A 19,422-nucleotide genomic window follows, 5' to 3' on the forward strand; every position below is an offset into this window, starting at 1 on the left:
GTTCAAGTGATCCTCCCACCTCAGCCTCCTGAGTAGCTGGGACCACAGGCACGTGCCACCACATCTGGCTAATTTTTTTTTTTTTTTTGTATTTTTAGTAGAGACGGGGTTTCACCGTGTTAGCCAGGATGGGCTCTATCTACTGACCTCGTGATCCACCTGCCTCGGCCTCCCAAAGTGCTGGGATTACAGGTGTGAGCCACCACACCCGGCCCCCAACTTCTAAATGCTCACGTTTCTCCATCCATTGCCCTGGAAAACTCACCGCATCTCAAGACATATCAGCACTGTCCAGCAGGGTTTTCTGGGATGATGGAAATGTTCTATGTCTGCACAGTCCAATAGGGTAGCCCCTGCTCATATGTGGCTATGGAGCACTTGAAATGTGGCTAGTGGGACTGTGGGACTGAATTTTAAGTTTTATTTAGTTTTAATTCATTTTGAATTTAAAGAACCATACGTGGCTACTGGCTACCATATTGGAGAGTGCAGGTCTATTTGCCGATGACTCCCAAATACACCGTTTTTTTTTGAGACAGAGTCTCGCTCTTTCACCAGGCTGGAGTGCAGTGTCATGATCTCGGCTCACTGCAAGCTCCGCCTCCTGGGTTCACGCCATTCTCCTGCCTCACCCTCCCGAGTAGCTGGGACTACAGCTGCTGCCACCATGCCCAGCTAATTTTTTGTATTTTAAGTAGAGGCGGGGTTTCACCGTGTTAGCCAGGATGGTCTCGATCTCCTGACCTTGTGATCTGCCCGCCTCGGCCTCCCAAAGTGCTGGGATTACAGGCATAAGCCACCGCGCCCAGCATTTTTAAATTTAATTTAATTTTTTTTTTTTTTTTTTTTTTTTGAGATGGAGTCTCGCTCTGTCGCCAGGCTGCAGTGCAGTGGCATAATCTTGACTCACTGCAACCTCCGCCTCCCAGGTTCAAGTTATTCTCCTGCCTCAGCCTCCTGAGTAGCTGAGATTACAGGCACATGTCACTGTGCCTGGCTAATTTTTGTATTTTTAGTAGAGACAGAGTTTTGTCATGTTGTCCAGGCTGGTCTCGAACTGCTGACCTCAGATCACCCACCGTGGCTTCCCAAAGTACTAGGATTATAGGCATGAGCCACTGCACCCGGCCTGAGTCCATTTTTCCAACATGCCAAGCACACTCCCTTCTCTGGGACCTTTTTCCACCTGGAATGCTCTTCTCTCAGGTGTTCATGGCTTACATTCTCTCATCTCCTTCACATCTTCAGGTCAGCCTCCCCTGACCACTCTAATTAAAATAGCAGCCACCCCTGCCCATATTCCCTATCTCCCAGTTTTATTTTTCTTCAGAACATGTCTCACCATCTCTGTCATTTTTATGATAATTATTTATGATCTTCCCCACTAGAATGTAAGTTACTTGAAAGCAGGGATTTCATTTCAAGACAATTGTCTTTGCAGCACCAAGAACAACAGGTGCTCAAGAAATAGTTTCTGAATGAATGAGGTATAAGTGAGGAAGAGTATAAGAAGGTAGAGAGGATGGAGAGGTATATAGCTCATGAAGACACTAGGGGACATAATGTTAGGGGCCTGGATATGGGCAGATGAAGAATTGCTGCAGGTTGCCCAGTCACCTAACCCTCCAGCCCCGGTGGCTTCTCCCAGTACTGTTGGCCTCCCACAGCCTCCATCTGTATGCAGTAGGAGGAAGGCACACCCCTAATTCCAGTTAGGGAAGCTGCTCTTTGCCATGCATAGCTGGAGTGGTTGCCAAGTGCCCCGTCCAATGGAGGGCAGTCCTTGAAGCATATCAAGCCACCTCCAAGCACCTGCATCCACCCCCAACCTGTGTCGGTAGCTGGCCGGGCATGGGGAAATGACCTGCCTGCAGGGTGCTCTCCCTCTGCTCTGGCTGTGAGAGGGGAGTGCAGTCTGAAGGTGATAAAGGAGGTGGGAGCGCTGTAACCCCTCTTTGTGGGTCTGAGGCTGAAATCCTAGGAGCAATAGGATTGCATTTTCCAGATACTGACATTTTTCAGTTGTGGAGTTAGAGCATTTGCCTACTAGAAGAATCCCTGGATATGATGCAGGAACTAGTCCGACTATATCACGTCATAGGTAAAGAAGCCAAAGCCCAGAGTGGTGACCTTCCCAAAGTCTCCCAATGAGTCAGAGCCTGCACCAGTTCTGGAACCTGTGTCTACCTCCTGTATCTCTTCAGGACAGGGCACTACCTGGATAACAGTGTCCTCTGGATGATTTATCTCGGCCCATCTTTCAGACCAATCCTGGTGTTCTCAACAAACTGCTTATTGCAGAGTCCTTTCTTCCGTTGGGCTTTAACCTCTGTGCCTGTAAATACGGTTCTGGTCCTGATCCTTACTCAGATGATGGAAATTAGAAGACTACTGTAGTTGTCATGGCAACTCTGAAGCTCCTTTGCACCAGGTACTTCAGCTACTTGACATCCCTCAACAAGATGGTTAGCTGAGTTCCAGCTCTGTTGCTGACTGCCATGTGATCCTGGGAAAGTCACTAATTCATCCATCCATTCACCCAGCCATCATCTACTGACATCCAAAAAAAATCTGTGCCAGCTTGCAACATTACTTGCAAGGACCACCATTAAAAGCTCAAAACCAGGTACAGGTAGAAATATAGAGAGAATAGAGAAAAAACAAAACAAAACAAAACAAAAAAACAAGGTAAGCATTAAACACATATTGCTTTGGTGATGAGGAAAAACTACTTAAAAACCTAAGCTGATACAACTCCTACAATTGAACAGGAAATTTAGTTGTGGGCTTTCGAGTATTTTTCTTTTTTTTCTTTTTTTTTTGTTTTGAGACAGAGTCTCGCTCTGTCGCCCAGGCTGGAGTGCAGTGGCCGGATCTCAGCTCACTGCAAGCTCCGCCTCCCAGGTTTATGCCATTCTCCTGCCTCAGCCTCCCGAGCAGCTAGGACTACAGGCGCCCGCCACCTCGCCCGGCTAGGTTTTTGGATTTTTTAGTAGAGACGGGGTTTCACCATGTTAGCCAGGATGGTCTCGATCTGACATCATGATCTGCCTGTCTTGGCTTCCCAAAGTGCTGGGATTACAGGCCTGAGCCACCGTGCCTGGCCTCAAGTATTTTTCATTCCCTGGCCTCAGTTTCCTCACCTGTATTATAAAAATGATGGGGCTGAACATAATGCTCTAAGATCCATTTCAGTCTTGATATTCTGTGATTCTGTCTTTACAGGTGGATGGGGCAGAGTGTCCACTCTACACTTCTTTCTTTTTCCATTTCCTTCCTTCCCAGGGGCAGCGAAATGACTGACACATGGATATACCTAAGCCGTGTCTTCCGAGTTCCCTGAATTGAAGGAAATGGATACAGTCTGGCATTAGCAAAATCCACTCATCCAGCTCATTCAACATTGACCAAACACCTACCACAGGCAGGGCATGGCGCCAAGGCTATGGAGATATGCCAGGAAAATCTGACAAAGACTGTCCTCAAGACATTTTCAAGAGCACCTATAGTAAAGTCAGAAGCAGTGGGTTTTAAGGAGAGGAGAAATCAAATTCCATGGGAGCTCAGAGGATGGAGAACCCATTTTTTAGTGAGGGAATTAGAGAAGCTTTTGGAGGAAACTTTTTAACAAGGCCTTGAAGGAGGGATAGGATTTTTAAATTATGAAAGTAATCCATGTACATAGTAATAACAATTCAAATGGTTCAGGAGTATATAAAATAACAGAAAATATAAGTTTTTCTCCCAGTCTCCCATCTCTAGTCCGACCTGCAGAGGAAACCACCTCGGGTTACTTTTACAATTCACTTGTCTTACTACATCAATTTGGGTGAGTATCTCCTGCGCTCTAGAATGTCCTATGAGGCAGTGATATGTTTAGCTCTGTGTCGCCACCCAAATCTCATCTCAACTTGTAATCCCCATGTGTTGAGGGAGGGACCTGGTGGGAGGTGATTGGATCATGGGGGTGGATTTCCCCCTTGCTGTTCTCATGATAGTGAGTGAGTTCTATCATGAATTCTGATCGGTTTAAATTTGTACAGCACTTTCTCTCTCTCTCCCTCCCTTCTCTCTCTCTCTCTCTCTCTCTCTCTGCTTTGTGGTGGTAAGATGTGCTTGCTTCCCCTTTGTCTTCCACCATGATTGTAAGTTTCCTGAGGCCTCCAAGCCATGATTCCTGTTAAGCCTGCTGAATTGTGAGTCAATTAAACCTCTTTTCTTTATACATTACCCAGTCTCAGGTATGAATAGTTCTTTACAGCACTGTGAAAATGGACTAATACATGCTGTTGGCACCCAAATACGTCTCCCTGCCTTTCCCATGAAGGCAGAACAGCAGAGCACACCTGTACACTCTGGGGCCTGACAACCAGGGTGCCAATCTCAAGGCTTCCATTTTCCAGCTCCATAACTCTGGGCAGGCTACTTCACCTCTTCACACCTCAGTTTCCTTACTTGGAAAATGGGTTTAAAAATAGCACCTTTTCCAAGCAAGGATTGTTCGCAAGATGGCCAAATAGGAACAGCTCCTGTCTGCAGCTCCCAGCGAGGTCGATGCAGAAGGCGGGTGATTTCTGCATTTCCAACTGAGGTACACGGTTTATCTCACTGGGACTCGCCGGACAGTGGGTGCAGCCCACGGACAGCGAGCCAAAGCAGGGTGGGGCACTGCCTCACCTGGGAAGCACAAGGGATCAGGAAATTTTCTCCCCTACCCAAGGGAGGCTGTGAGGGACTGAGCCTAAGGAACTCCGGCACAGATCCTGAGCTTGTCCCACAGTCTTTGCAACCTGCAAACCAGGAGATTCCCTCCCGTGCCTTTCCCAGCAGGGCCCTGGGTTTCCAGCACAAAACTGGGTGGCCATTTGGGCAGACACCGAACTAGCTGCAGTTCTTTTTTTCCATACTCCAGTGGCGCCTGGAACACCAGTGAGATAGAACCGTTCACCCCCCTTGAAAGGTGTACTGAAGCCAGGGAGTCAAGTAATCTAGCTTGGCGGGTCCCACCACCACGGAGCCCAGCAAAGTAAGATCCACTGGCTTGAAATTCCGGCTGCCAGCACAGCAGCAGTCTGAGATCCACCAGGGACGCTCTAGCTTGGTGGGGGGAGGGGCGTCCACCATTGCTAAGGCTTGAGTAGGCGGTTTTACACGCACAGTGTAAACAAAGCTGCTGGGAAGTTTGAACTGGGCGGAGTCCACTGCAGTTCAACAAGGCTGTTGTGGCCAGACTACCAGATTTCTCTTCTCTAGGCAGGACATCTCTGAAAAAAAGGCAGCAGCCCCATTCAGGGACTTATAGATAGAATCCCCGTCTCCCAGGGACAGAGCACCTGGGGAAAGGGGCGGCTGTGGGCGCAGCTTCAGCAGACTTAAACGCCCCTGCCTGACAGCTCTGAAGAGAGCAGCAGATCTCCCAGCACAGCGTTCAAGCTCTGCTAAGGGTCAGACTGCCTCCTCAAGTGGGTCCCTGATTCCCGTGTATCCTGACTGGGAGACACCTCCCAGTAGGGGCCAACAGACACCTCATACAGGAGAACTCTGGCTGGCATCTGGCAGGTGCCCCTCTGGGATGAGGCTTCCAGGGGAAAGATCAGGAGCAATTTTGCTGTTCTGCAGCCTCCACTGGTGATACCCAGGCAAACAGGGTCGGGAGTGAACCTCCAGCAAACTCTAGCAGACCGGCAGCAGAGGGGCCAGACTGTTAGAAGGAAAATTAACAAACAGAAAGGAATGGCACATCCACTCAAAGACCCCATCTGAAGGTCACCAACATCAAAGACCAAGGGTAGATAAATCCACAAGAAAGGGGAGAAACCAGCAGAAAAAGGCTGAAAATTCCAAAAACCAAAACGCCTCTTCTCTTCCAAAGGATCACAACTCCCCGCCAGCAAGGGAACAAAACTGGACAGAGAATGAGTTTGATGAATTGACAGAAGTAGACTTCAGAAGGTGGGTAATAACAAACTCCTCTGAGCTAAAGGAGCATGTTCTAACCCAATGCAAGGAAGCTAAGAACCTTGAAATAAGGTTAGACGAATTCATAACTAGAATAAACAGTATAGAGAAGAACATAAATGACCTGATGGAGCTGAAAAACACAGCACAAGAACTTCATGAAGCATACACAAGTTTCAACAGCTCAATCGATCAAGCAGAAGAAAGGATATCAGTGATTGAAGATCAACTTAATGAAATAAAGAGAGAAGACAAGATTAGAGAAAAAAGACATAAAAAGGAACGACAAAGCCTCCAAGAAATATGAAACTATGTGAAAAGACCAAATCTACATTTGATTGGTGTACCTGAAAGTGATGAGGAGAATGGAACCAAGTTGGAAAACACTCTTTAGGATATTATCCAGGAGAACTTCCCCAACCTAGCAAGACAGGCCAACATTCAAATTCAGGAAATACAGAGAACACCACAAAGATACTCCTCAAGAAGAGCAACCCCAAGACACATAATCAGATTCACCAAGGTTGAAATGAAGGAAAGAATGTCAAGGGCAGCCAGAAAGGTAGGGTTACCCACAAAGGGAAGCCCATCAGACTAACAGCAGATCTCTCTACAGAAACTCTACAAGCCAGAAGAGAGTGGGGGCCAATATTCAACATTCTTAAAGAAAATAATTTTCAACCCAGAATTTCATATCCAGCCAAACTAAGCTTCATAAGCAAAGGAGAAATAAAATCCTTGACAGACAAGCGAATGCTGAGAGATTTGGTCACCATCAGGCCTGCCTTAGAGCTCCTGAAGGAAGCACTAAGCATGGAAAAGAACAACCAGTACCAGCCACAGCAAAAAATACCAAATTGTAAAGCACGTCGACACTATGAAGAAACTGCATCAACTAACGGACAAAATAACCAGCTAGCATTATAATGACAGGATCAAATTCACACATAACAATATTAACCTTAAATGTAAACAGGCTAAATGCCCCAATTAAAAGACACAGACTGGAAAACTGGATAAAAAGTCAAGACCCATCTCACGTGCAAAGACACACATAGGCTCAAAATAAAGGGATGGAGGAATATTTACCAAGCAAATGGAAAGCAAAAAAAGAAAAAAAAAAAAAAAAAAGAAGCAGGAGTTGCAATCCTAATCTCTGATAAAAGACTTTAAACAAAGACAAAAAGAGACAAAAAAGGTCATTACATACTGGTAAAGGGATCAATGCAGCAAGAAGAGCTAACTATCCAAAATATATATGCACCCAATACAGGAGCACCCAGATTCATAAAGCAAATTCTTAGAGACCTACAAAGAGACTTAGACTTCCACACAATAATAGTGGGACTTTAACACCTACCTGTCAATATTAGATAAATGAGACAGAAAATTAACAAGGATATTCAGGACTTGAACTTAGCTCTGGACCAGGTGGACCTAATAGGCATCTACAGAACTCTCCACCCCAAATCAACAGAATATATATTCTTTTCACTACCACATCACACTTTTTATAAAATTGACCACATAATTGGAAGTAAAACACTCCTCAGCAAATGGAAAAGAATGGAAATCATAACAAACAGTCTCTCAGACCACAGTGCAATCAAATTAGAACTCAGGATTAAGAAACGCACTCAAAACCGCACAACTACATGGAAGCTGAACAACCTGCTCCTGAATGACGTCTGGGTAAATAATGAAATTAAGGCAGAAGTAAAGATGTCATTTGAAACCAATGAGAATGAAAACACAATGTTTCAGAATATCTGGGACACATTTAAAGCAGTGTGTAGAGGGAGATTTATAGCACTAAACGCCCACAAGAGAAAGCAGGAAAGATCTAAAATCGACACCCTAACATCAAAAGTAAAAGAATTAGAGAAGGAAGAGCAAACAAATTCAAAATCAAGAAATAACTAAGATTAGAGCAGAACTGAAGGAGATAGAGACAACAAAAACCCTTCAAAAAATCAATGAATCCAGGAGCTGGTGTTTTGAAAAGAATAACAAAATAGACAGACTGCTAGCCAGACTAATAAAGAAGAAAAGAAAGAATCAAATAGATGCAATAAAAAATGATAAACGGGATATCACCACTGACCCACAGAAATACAAACTACCATCAGAGAATACTATAAACACCTCTACGCAAATAAACTAGAAAATCTAGAAGAAATGGATAAATTCCTGGACACATACACCCTCTCAAGTCTGAACCAGGAAGAAGCCGAACCCCTGAATACACCAATAACAAGTTCTGAAATTGAGGCAGCAATTAATAGCCTACCAACCAAAAAAAAGCCCAGGACCAGATGGATTCACAGCCGAATTCTACCAGAGGTACAAAGAGGAGCTGGTACCATTCCTTCTGAAACTATTCCAAACAATAGAAAAAGAGGGAATCCTCCCTAACTCATTTTATGAGGCCAGCATCATCCTGATACCAAAACCTGGGAAAGACACAACAAAAAAAGCAAATTTCAGGCCAATATCCCTGACAAAAATTGATGCAAAAATCCTCAATAAAATACTGGCAAACCAAATCCAGCAGCACATCAAAAAGCTTATCCACCACGATCAAGTCGGCTTCATCCCTGGGATGCAAGGTTGGCTCAACATACAGAAATCAATAAATGTAAACCATCACATAAACGGAGCCAATGACAAAAACCACATGATTATCTCAATAGATGCAGAAAAGGCCTTTGACAAAATTCAACAGCCCTTCATGCTAAAAACTATGAATAAACTAGGTTTTGATGGAACGTATCTCAAAATAATAAGAGCTATTTATGACAAACCCACAGCCAATATAATACCAAATGAGCGAAAACTGGAAGCATTCCCTTTGAAAACCAGCACAAGACAAGGATGCCCTCTCTCACCACTCCTGTTCAACATAGTATTGGAAGTTATGGTCAAGGCAATCAGGCAAGAGAAAGAAATAAAGCGTATTCAAAGAGGAAGAGAGGAAGTCAAATTATCTCTGTTTGCAGATGACATGACTATATATTTAGAAAACCCTGTCATCTTAGCCCAGAAACTCCTTAAGCTGATAAGCAACTTCAGCAAAGTCTCAGGATACAAAATCAATGTGCAAAAATCACAAGCATTTCTATACACCAATAACAGACAAACACAGCCAAGTCGTGAGTGTGAACTCCCAATCACAATTGCTAAAAGAGAATAAAATACCTAGGAATACAACTTACAAGGGATGTGAAGGACCTCTTCAAGGAGAACTACAAACCACTGCTCAAGGAAATAAGAGAGGACACAAACAAATGGAAAAACATTCCATGCTCATGGACAGGAAGAATTAATATCATAAAAATGGCTATACTGCTGAAAGTAATTTATAGATTCAATGCTATCCCCATCAAGCTATCACTGACTTTCTTCACACAATTGGAAAAAACTACTTTAAAAATCATATGGAACCAAAAAAGAGACTGCATAGCGAAGACAATCCTGGGCAAGAAGAACAAAGCTAGAGGCATCACACCACCTGACTTCAAACTACACTATAAGGCTACAGTAACAAAAATGGCATGGTACTGGTACCAAAACAGATATATAGACCAATGGAACAGAACAGCGACCTCAGAAATAACACCACACATCTACAACCATCTGATCTTTGACAAAGCTGACACAAACAAGCAATGGGGAAAAGATTCCCTGTTTATTCAATGGTATTGGGAAAACTGGCTAGCCATCTGCAGAAAACTGAAACTGGACCCCTTCCTTACACCTCACAGAAAAATCAACTCAAGATGGATCAAAGACTTAAACATAAGACCTAGGACCATAAAAATCCTAGAAGAAAATCTGGGCAATACCAAGTAGGACATAGGTAATGGCAAAGGCTTCATGTCTAAAACACCAAGCACAATGGCAACAAAAGCCAAAATTGACAAATGGTATCTAATTAAATTAAAGAGCTTCTGCACAGCAAAAGAAACTATCATCAGAGTGAACAGGCAACCTACAGAATGGAAGAAAATTTTTGCAATCTATCCATCTGACAAAGGGCTAACATACAGAACCTACAAAGAACTTAAACAAATTTACAAGAAAAAAAAACAAGCAACCCCATTAAAAAGTGGGCAAAGGATATGAACAAAAGACATTTATGCAGCCAACAGACATATGAAAAAATGCTCATCATCACTGGTCATTAGAGAAATGCAAATCAAAACCACAATGAGATACCATCGCCCGCCAGTTAGAATGGCGATCATTAAAAAGTCAGGAAACAACAGATGCTGAAGAGGATGTAGAGAAATAGGAATGCTTTTACGCTGTTGGTGGGAGTGTAAATTAGTTCAACCATTGTGGAAGACAGTGTGGCGATTCCTCAAGGATCTAGAACTAGAAATACCATTTGACCCAGCAATCCCATTACGGGGTATATACCCAAAGGATTATAAATCATGCTACTATAAAGACACGTGCACACATGTTTATTACGGCACTATTCACAATAGCAAAGACTTGGAACCAACCCAAATGTCCATCAATGATAGACTGAATTAAGAAAATGTGTCACATATACACCATGGAATACTATGCAGCCATAAAAAAGGATGAGTTCATGTCCTTTGCAGGGACATGGATGAAGCTGGAAACCATCATTCTCAGCAAACTAACACGAGAACAGAAAACCAAACACTGCATGTTCTCACTCATAAGTGGGAGTTGAACAATGAGAACACTTGGACACAGGGTGGGGAACATCACCCCGGGGCCTGTTGGGGCATGGGGGGTTACGGGAGGGATAACATTAGGAGAAATACTTAATGTAGGTGACAGGTTGATGGGTGCAGCAAACTAACATGGCACGTGTTTACCTATGTAATTAAAACTTCACATTCCGCACATGTATCCCAGAACTTAAAGTATAATAATAAAAAAAGAATATATAAATAAATAAATAAAAATAGCACCTGGCTGGGTGTGGTGGTTTACGCCTGCAATCCCAGCACTTTGGGAGGCCGAGGCAGGCAGATCACAAGGTCAAGAGTTCGAGACCAGCCTGACCAATATGGTGAAACGCTGTCTCTACTAAAAATACAAAAATTAGTTAGGTGTGGTGGTGCATGCCTGTAATCCCAGCTACTCAGGAGGATGAGGCAGGATAACCGCTTGAACCCGGGAGGCAGAGGTTGCAGTGAGTCAAGAGCATGCCACTACACTCCAGCCTGGGTGACAGAGCGAGACTCAGTCTCAAAAAAAAAAAAAAGCACCTAACCAACCTAACCATAGCATTGTCATGAATTCAATAATCCATAAAAGGCTTAGAATAGTGACTAGAACATAGTATAGATTCAGTGACTATTAGCTATATTATTTATTTATTTATTTAGAGACGGAGTCTTGCTCTATTGCCCTGGCTGGAGTACAGTGGCACAGTCTCGGCTCACTGCAATCTCTGCCCCCCGGGTTCAAGCAATTCTCCTGCCTCAGCCTCCAGAGTAGCTGGGATTACAGGCACCTACCACCAAGCCCAGCTAATTTTTGTATTCTTAGTACAGGGTTTTGCCATGTTGGCCAGGCTGATCTCAAACTCCTGACCTCAGCTGATCTGCCCACCTTGGCCTCCCAAAATGCTGTGATTACAGGCATGAGCCACCACGCCCGGCTATTAGATTATTAATATCCTTCTCAAAATTCCAACTTTGATTAGCTGTACCAATATTTTGTTACATGTCGAGCTTTAAATAATTTGTGTTCTGTTCTGAAACTATACAAAGTTGAGCATGCTTTGGGAAATTGCTCTTAAACTGAATCTAAAACATGAAGACCAATAAGCAGCATTGATACTATAATTACAGTATATTCACTGCAGAATCAGGTAGTGTGGTTAAATCAGAACAGAAAGGGATAAAGTACTATTTCATTATATCCATGTTGCTGGATGGAGAAAGTTCAAGTATATAGATTTCTTTTTTTCTTATACTCCATCATACTGCTCAACATGATACTATATTTTAGCCTGCTTCATATTTGATCCATGACTTTTGCCATAGGTTTTTCTTTTCTTGCTGGAGTGCAGTGGTATAGTCAGTGCTCACCGCAGCCTTGACCTCCTGGGTTCAAGCCATCCTCCTGCCTCAGCCTCCAGAGTAGTTGGGATCATAGGGACGTGCCACCATGCCAGGATAATTTTTGTATTTTTTGTAGAGACAGGGTTTCACTATGTTGCCCAGGCTGGTCTTGAACTCCTGGGCTCAAGTGATCCTCCTGCCTCAGCTTCCCAAAGTGCTGGGATTACAGGTGTGAGCCACTGCGCCCAGCCTCCATATGTTTTTCTTTATCCTTCTGAGGTTTCACATTGCCTACTTCTTATAGAAAGTAGAAACAGGAAGCAGAAATAAAATGTTTTCTCCATTTTATGATAGATTATCAAGATCCCCAAATTTTCTGTTAATTGATAATTTTTGTTTTGTTTTGTTTGAGATGGGGTTTCACTCTGTCATCCAAGCTGGAGTGCAGTGGTGCGATTATGTCTCACTGCAGCCTCAAACTCCTGGGCTCCAGATATCCTCCCACCTCAGCCTCCCAAAGTGCTGGGATTACAAGCATGAGCCACCACTCCTGGCCCTTAAACTGTCAATTTAAGACACATTATTCTGTGGATCTGCTGCATAACTGTCATCCTGGCCTAGCTCCATTTTTTTCTGAGGTCCCATGTCTTCCTCTTTGTTGAGTTCCTTTTATTTTTGCTGGAGTACACCCTCAGGTAATTTTTTTCAGTAAAATTATATAGAAAATTCTTCTGAGTCTTTACATGTCTGAAAGCAATTTGGTTTGCATCATGCCCTCTCCAATTTTTTTCCTCTTACTTCAACACTATGGCTTTCACTACCTTCCAATAAAAATGATCTTGATATGTTAGCCAGGATCTCCTAATTACCAAACCCAGTGGACATTATTTTCCCTTTTATTTTTAGTTGACATATAATTGTACATATGTATAGGATACACAGTGATATTTTGATACATGTATATGATGTGTGATGATTAAACCAGGGCAATTAGCATATCCATCACTGACACATATATCATTTCTTTGTGTTGTGAATATTAAAATACTGTCTTACAGCTTTTGGAAAATATACAATAAATTACTGTTAACCATATTTACCCACCAGTACTACAGAATACTAGAACTTATTCCATCCATGTAGCTATATCTGTTAGAAAACCTCTCCCTGTCCTACCCTCTTCCTCACGCTTCCCAGCTTCTAATAGTCACAATTTTAATCTCTCTACTTCTATGAGCTAAAATTGTTTTAGCTCCCATACCCAATAGACACTTTTAACCTACCCATTTATTATAGAATTTGACACTGTTGATAACCCTCTGATTCTTAAAACTTCAATTCCCTTGGTTCTTGGGACACTGCATCCTTTGCTGTTTTCCTCTCTTTTTGTTTCCTTTGAGGTTCTGCATCCTTTTCCCAACCTTTTTTTCTTTATCTCCTTTTTTTTTTTTGAGACAGTCTTTCTCTGTCACCCAGGCTGGAGTGCAGTGGTATGGTATCGGCTCACTGCAACCTCCACCTCCCAGGTTCAAGTGATCCTCCTGCCTCAGCCTCCTGAGCAGCTGGGATTACAGGTGTGCACCACCATGCCTGGCTAATTTTTGTATTTTTAGTAGAGCCAGGGTTTCGTCATGTTGGCCAGGCTGGTCTTGAACTCCTGGCCTCAAGCAATCTACCCACCTCAGCCTCCCAAAGTGCTGGGACTCTAGGAGTGAGCCACCATGCCCGGCCCTCTTCCCAACTTTTGAATACTGATAATTCTCTGATGTCCCATCTCTACCCACTGATGGTCTCTCTCATAAATGGGCTTTCTGAAATAGCTCATCTAGCACTATGATTTCAGCCACCAACTATCTAATGACACAAAGCACTAAATGTCACACACAAATTTCAAAATTATTCAGTCCAAATCTTAATTGATTATCTTACCTCCATCCAAAGGCTGTTTCCATGCTTGTGGTTTTTATTTTGTCTTGTGAAGTTACCATCCACCCAAATCTTCCCAGTTAAGAGCCATGGAGTCATCCTCAATCTTTCCCTCTTTTATAGCCCGCAGCCAGTTGCCAAATCCTCTCAAATCTCTCAGAAATGTCTCTGGAGTTTCACCATCTTCTCTATTCTCACTGCTACCCTAATTCAGATCCTCATTATTTCTCACTTGGATTACTGAAACAACTCTCAACTGGCCCCTCTGCCCTCGCCTCTGCCCTCACCTCTGCCCTCACCTCTCCTGTCAGACCATCCTTCATTCAGTTAGTGATTGTCCCAAAACAAAACACGCATGACCACATCTTTTCCCTATTTAAGACCCTAGCTACCTCCCTCCTGCTCATAGAATGTTTAAACTTATTAGTATCATACACAACCTTTTGCAATTTCTCTCTCCCCATTTCCATTTCCAGCCCTCCCTCTCACCCTTCAACCCCACAAATTCTACAATTCAGCTATTAAGAAAACTTCTGGGCCAGGCGCGGTGGCTCATGCCTGTAATCCCAACACTTTGGGAGACCGAGGCGGGCAGATCACGAGGTCAGGAGATTGAGACCATCCTGTCTAATACAGTGAAACCCCGTCTCTACTAAAAATACAAAAAAATTAGCCAGGCGTGGTGGCAGGTGCCTGTAGTCTCAGCTACTTGGGAGGCTGAGGCAGGAGAATGGCATGAACCTGGGAGGTGGAGCTTGCAGTGAGCGGAGATCGCACCACTGCACTCCAGCCTGGGCAACAGAGCGAGACTCCCTCTCAAAAAATAAATTAATAAATAAATTAATTAATTAAAAAAAGAAACTTCTGAAGATCACTGCCCCTGCTCACACCCTGTAATACTTCCTCTTGAAGACTCTATACTTTTCTTTTTCCTCTTCTTTTTTTTTTTTTGAGACAGAGTCTTGCTCTGTTGCCCAGGCTGGAGTGCAGTGGCACGATCTCGGCTCATTGCAACCTCTGCCTCCCGGGTTCAAACGATTCTCATGCCTCAGCTACCCGAATAGCTGGAATAACAGGCATGTGCCACCATGCCTGGCTAATTTTTGTATTTTTAGTAGAGATGGGGTTTCACCATGTTGGTCAGGCTGGTCTTGAACTCCTGACTACAAGTGATCCACCCGCCTTGGCCTACCAAAGTGCTGGGATTACAGGCATAAACCGCCATGCCCAGTCTTTTTTTTCTTTTCTTTTTTTTTTTTTTTTTTGAGACAGAGTCTTGCTCTGTCACCCAGGCTGGAATGCAGTGGTGTGATCTCGGCTCACTGCAAGCTCCGCCTCCCAGGTTCACGCCATTCTCCTGCCTCAGCCTCACGAGTAGCTGGGACTACAGGTGCCCGCCACCATGCCTGGCTAATTTTTTGTATTTTTAGTAGAGACGGGGTTTCACTGCGTTAGCCAGGATGGTCTCGATCTCCTGACCTCGTGATCCACCCATCTCGGCCTCCCAAAGTGCTGGGATTACAGGCATGAGCCACCGTGCCCAACCACATTTTTTTCCTTTTTCTTTTTTTTTCTTTTCAATAGAGACAAGGTCTCCCTATGTTGCCCAGGCTGATATCGAACTCCTGGGCTCAAGGGATCCTCCTGCCTTGCCCTCCAAAGTGCTAGGATTGTAGGTGTGAGCCACTAGGCCTGGCTGATGCTTTTCTATTTACTGTTTCTTTCCTAACTTCTTCAGGCCCAGCTGCTCCCTGTACACTCCCAGAGTACCCTGCTAATAAGGTTTCATCACACTGTTTTACTGCCATCTATTTTCATCTTCCTCTATGGCTATGCCATCAACCCCTTAAAAGCTGGGCTTATGTTTTACTTATTGGTATCATGGGCACCTAGCATAGGTCTAACCACTAGAAGACACTTCAGTAGATGTTGAGGAAGAAAAGAGGATAGGACTTTGGGGAAAGATTATGTTCAGGAGGCAGGAAGAAGAGCCATGCTGAGGGTGCTTTGAGGGTAACAAAGACCCTGTAGTCACAAAGGCCTAGGAGAAAATTTCAAGAACCTGTTTGATGGTTGCAGAGAGGTTGTAAGAGATGAGGTGGTGAATAGATCACTGGATCTGGAGACTTGGAAATCTCTGCACACCTTCAGGAAAAGACATTCCAGTAGCCTGAGAAAGCAGCTGCTGAGATTTGAGGGGGGCTTAGGAGAGAGGGAGTGGTGAGGGAGCAGTTCTTTTTGACTTGACTTCCACAGCATTTGACATCAGTCCCTCACATTTGTTTCATCACTTTTCCCTTCTTTGGCTTCTGTGATGTGACATTTTAAGGTCTCCTAGGATTCCTTCAAGGGCTGTGTGTTCCCTACTGCCCTTTAAATGTCAAGGTTTCCAGGTTCTGTTTTTAGCTCTTGTCTCTGCTTAATCCATACACGCTCCCATTCATGATTATTTCAATGATGCCTACCTCCTGATGACTCTAGGTCCTTATCTCCAGCCCAGGACTCTCCCAGAGTCTCAGACCCACAGCTGTTAGTTCTGTCCAGTGGACCTGTAGATGCCCAGATGTGCAACAACCTCGATATTTTTGAAACTCATATCCTTCACCAAAAATCTCCCCCTAAAACCTGTGCCCCAATTTTCACCAAATATACCTATACTACCAAAGGGTATAACACCAAATTTTCTTAACCCTTTCCTCTTCTCTAATCACTTAAGCCTTATCAATTCTGTCATCTCAATCTAGAAATTCATCCCCTTTCTCCATCCCCACTGCCACTGCTTAAATTCTAGCCTTAAAAATTTTCAGCTGCATTATTATAATCTCCCCATGTCCAGTCTCAATCCCCTCTTTCAGCCTTCTCCATACCACTTCCAAAGAAGTCTTTTTTCTCTAGTACTTTAAAAAAATGATGCACAATTTATATACAATACACACATTTTAAGTGTACAGTTTGATGGATTTGAAAATAACCACCAACCCTGTCAAGATGAGGCAGGAGAAGAGAGACTGGAGGCAGGGAACCTAAGGCCAATACATGCTGACTTCCTAGAACTAAATCAAAAGGAAAGCCCCAACTTTCCATGCCCAGGTAACAGAAGGACCAGAAGGTACTCCCTTTGCAACACGCCCCCCCACCCCCACAACCTGCTCCCTTTTTCTGCATGGCAGATGAAAAATTGGAAGGACCTCTGAATGTTCCCCTCCTACAACCAATCAGGCTGGTTGTGGGCCAAGTCTTCATTTGCATAGGAGTATAACTTTGTTACTTAACTTTAACCTTTGATTGGTTGCTTTCTGCAACAAATCAGACCTTTGCATAGGCTGTAACTTTGTAACTTCACTTCAGCCTCTGATTAGTCCCCTCCCACAACCAATCAGACTGATCATGGGCCACTACTTCATTTACATACATACATGATTACAGCAAGTAATCAATGGGAAACCTCTAGAGGGTATTTAAACCCCAGAAAATTCTGTAACCAGGCCCTTGGGCCCCTTGCTCGGGCTGCTCCCAGCCTGTGGAGTGTACTTTCATTTTTAACAAATCTCTGCTTTTGTTGCTTCATTCTTTCCTTGCTTTGTTTATGCATTTTGTCCAATTCTTTGTTCAAGACACCAAGAACCCGAACATCCTCCACTAGTAACAAAGATATAAAACATTTCCATCACCGAAGAAAGTTCTCTAGGGACTTTGCAGTTAAGCCTCTGACACCCAGAGGCAACTGCTGTCCTGATTTCTATCACCATTGCTTAGCATTGCCTGTTCTTAGACTGTTTACACATGGGATCCTATGGCATGGATTATTCTGTGCCTGGATTCTTCAGCTCAACGTAATGTCTGAGATCCATCTAGGTTACTGCATTTATGAGTAGTTTGCTGTTTTATAGTGCTGAGTAGTATCCAACTGTATGGGTATCCCATAGTTTGTTTTTTCCACCTGTTGATGAAAAATTCGATCATTTCCAATTTGGCTCTTATAAAAAATTTGTTATGGACAGTTTTTTTTTTTTTTTGAAATGGAGTTTCGCTCTCATTGCCCAGGCTAGAGTGCAATGGCACGATCTCAGCTCAATGCAACCTCCACCTCCCAGTTTCAATCAATTCTCCTGCCTCAGCCTCCCAAGTAGCTGGAACTAAAGGTGCGTGCCACCACACCCAACTAATTTTTTGTATTTTTAGTAGAGATGGGGTTTCATCATGTTGGCCAGACTGGTGTCAAACTCCTGACCTCAGGTGATCTGCCTGCCTTGGCCTCCCAAAGTGCTGGGATTACAGGTGTAAGCCACCGTGCCCGGCCTGTGGGCATTTTTGTATGTCTTTTTTGGCATATATTTTCAATTCTTTTAGTTAAATACCTAGGAGTAGAATTGCCAGTTTGTAGGGTAGGTGTATGTTTAACTTTATAAGAGACTGCCAAACACTTTCCAAAGTGGCTATACCATTTTATAACACCACCAGCCATGTGTGAGAGTTTCTGTTGCCTAAAGAGTTCTTTTGAAAATGCAAATCTGGGTCAGGCACGGTGGCTTATGCCTGTAATCCCAGCACTTTGGGAGGCCGAGACAGGTGGATCACCTGAGGTCAAGAGTTCAACACCAGCCTGACCAACATGGTAAAACCCTGTCTCTACTAAAAATAAAAAAAATTAGCCAGGTGTTGTGGTGAATGCCCGTAGTCCCAGCTACTCGGGAGGCTGAGGCACGAGAATAGCTTCAACCTGGGAGGTGGAGGTTGCAGTGAGCTGAGATCACGCCACTGCACTCCAGCCTGGGTGACAGAGTGAGACTCTGTCTCAAAAAAAAAAAGAAAAAGAAAATGCAAATCTGATCATACTATTTCCCTACTTAAAAACTCATCTCTGGGCCGGGTGCAGTGGCTCACGCTTGTAATTCCAGCACTTTGGGAGGCCGAGGCAGGCAGATCATGAGGTCAGGAGCTGGAGACCAGCTTGGCCAATATGGTGAAACGCCGTCTCTACTAAAAATACAAAAAATTAGCCGGGCGTGGTGGCATGCACCTGTAGTCCCAGCTGCTTGGGAGGCTGAGGCAGAAGAATCGCTTGAACCTGGGAGGCGGAGGTTGCAGTGAACCAAGATCGTGCCACTGCACTCCAGTCTGGGCGACAGAGTGAGACTCCGTCTCAAAAAAAAAAAAAAAAAAAAAGAAACACTTCATCTCTGACTCTTAAATATGTCCAAATTCCACCAGAAATAGACAAGGTCCTTCGTGATCTGTGTCCCAGTTGCCCAAACTCATCTCTTGCTATTTCTCCATATGTTCCCTTCATGCCTGTCATGCTGACCTCACTTAGTTCCCTTAATTCATGAAGTCTTTTCACATCTTTGTATAAACCTTCCTGCTGCCAGAATGCCATTTTCTTCCTTATTTGCCTAGCTAATGCCTACTCATCCTTTCTTTTTCTTTTCTTTTATTTTTCTTTTTGAGACAGGGTCTTGTTCTGTTGCCCAGGCTGGAGAGCAGT

At 43.8% G+C, this 19,422-nt stretch overlaps 1 protein-coding gene across 11 annotated transcripts in view; it reads right to left on the bottom strand.

The window, feature by feature from the left end:
* Positions 1-19,422, bottom strand: part of LOC105491009 (transmembrane protein 266) — a 150,943-nt gene that overhangs the window by 105,837 nt on the left and 25,684 nt on the right. For 2 of the 11 annotated variants that reach the window (XM_071100897.1, XM_071100894.1), the window contains one exon: positions 3,144-3,339. The exons of 8 other annotated variants lie outside the window; for them this stretch is intronic. The gene's annotated coding sequence lies outside the window, so the exon portion shown is untranslated. Of the gene's footprint in view, positions 1-3,143; positions 3,340-12,038; positions 14,394-19,422 lie in introns of those variants that run through there. One more of the 11 variants, XM_071100893.1, reaches the window with a different exon arrangement.

The sequence above is a fragment of the Macaca nemestrina genome, chromosome 7, assembly GCF_043159975.1.
Source record: "Macaca nemestrina isolate mMacNem1 chromosome 7, mMacNem.hap1, whole genome shotgun sequence".
NCBI lineage: Eukaryota > Metazoa > Chordata > Mammalia > Primates > Cercopithecidae > Macaca > Macaca nemestrina.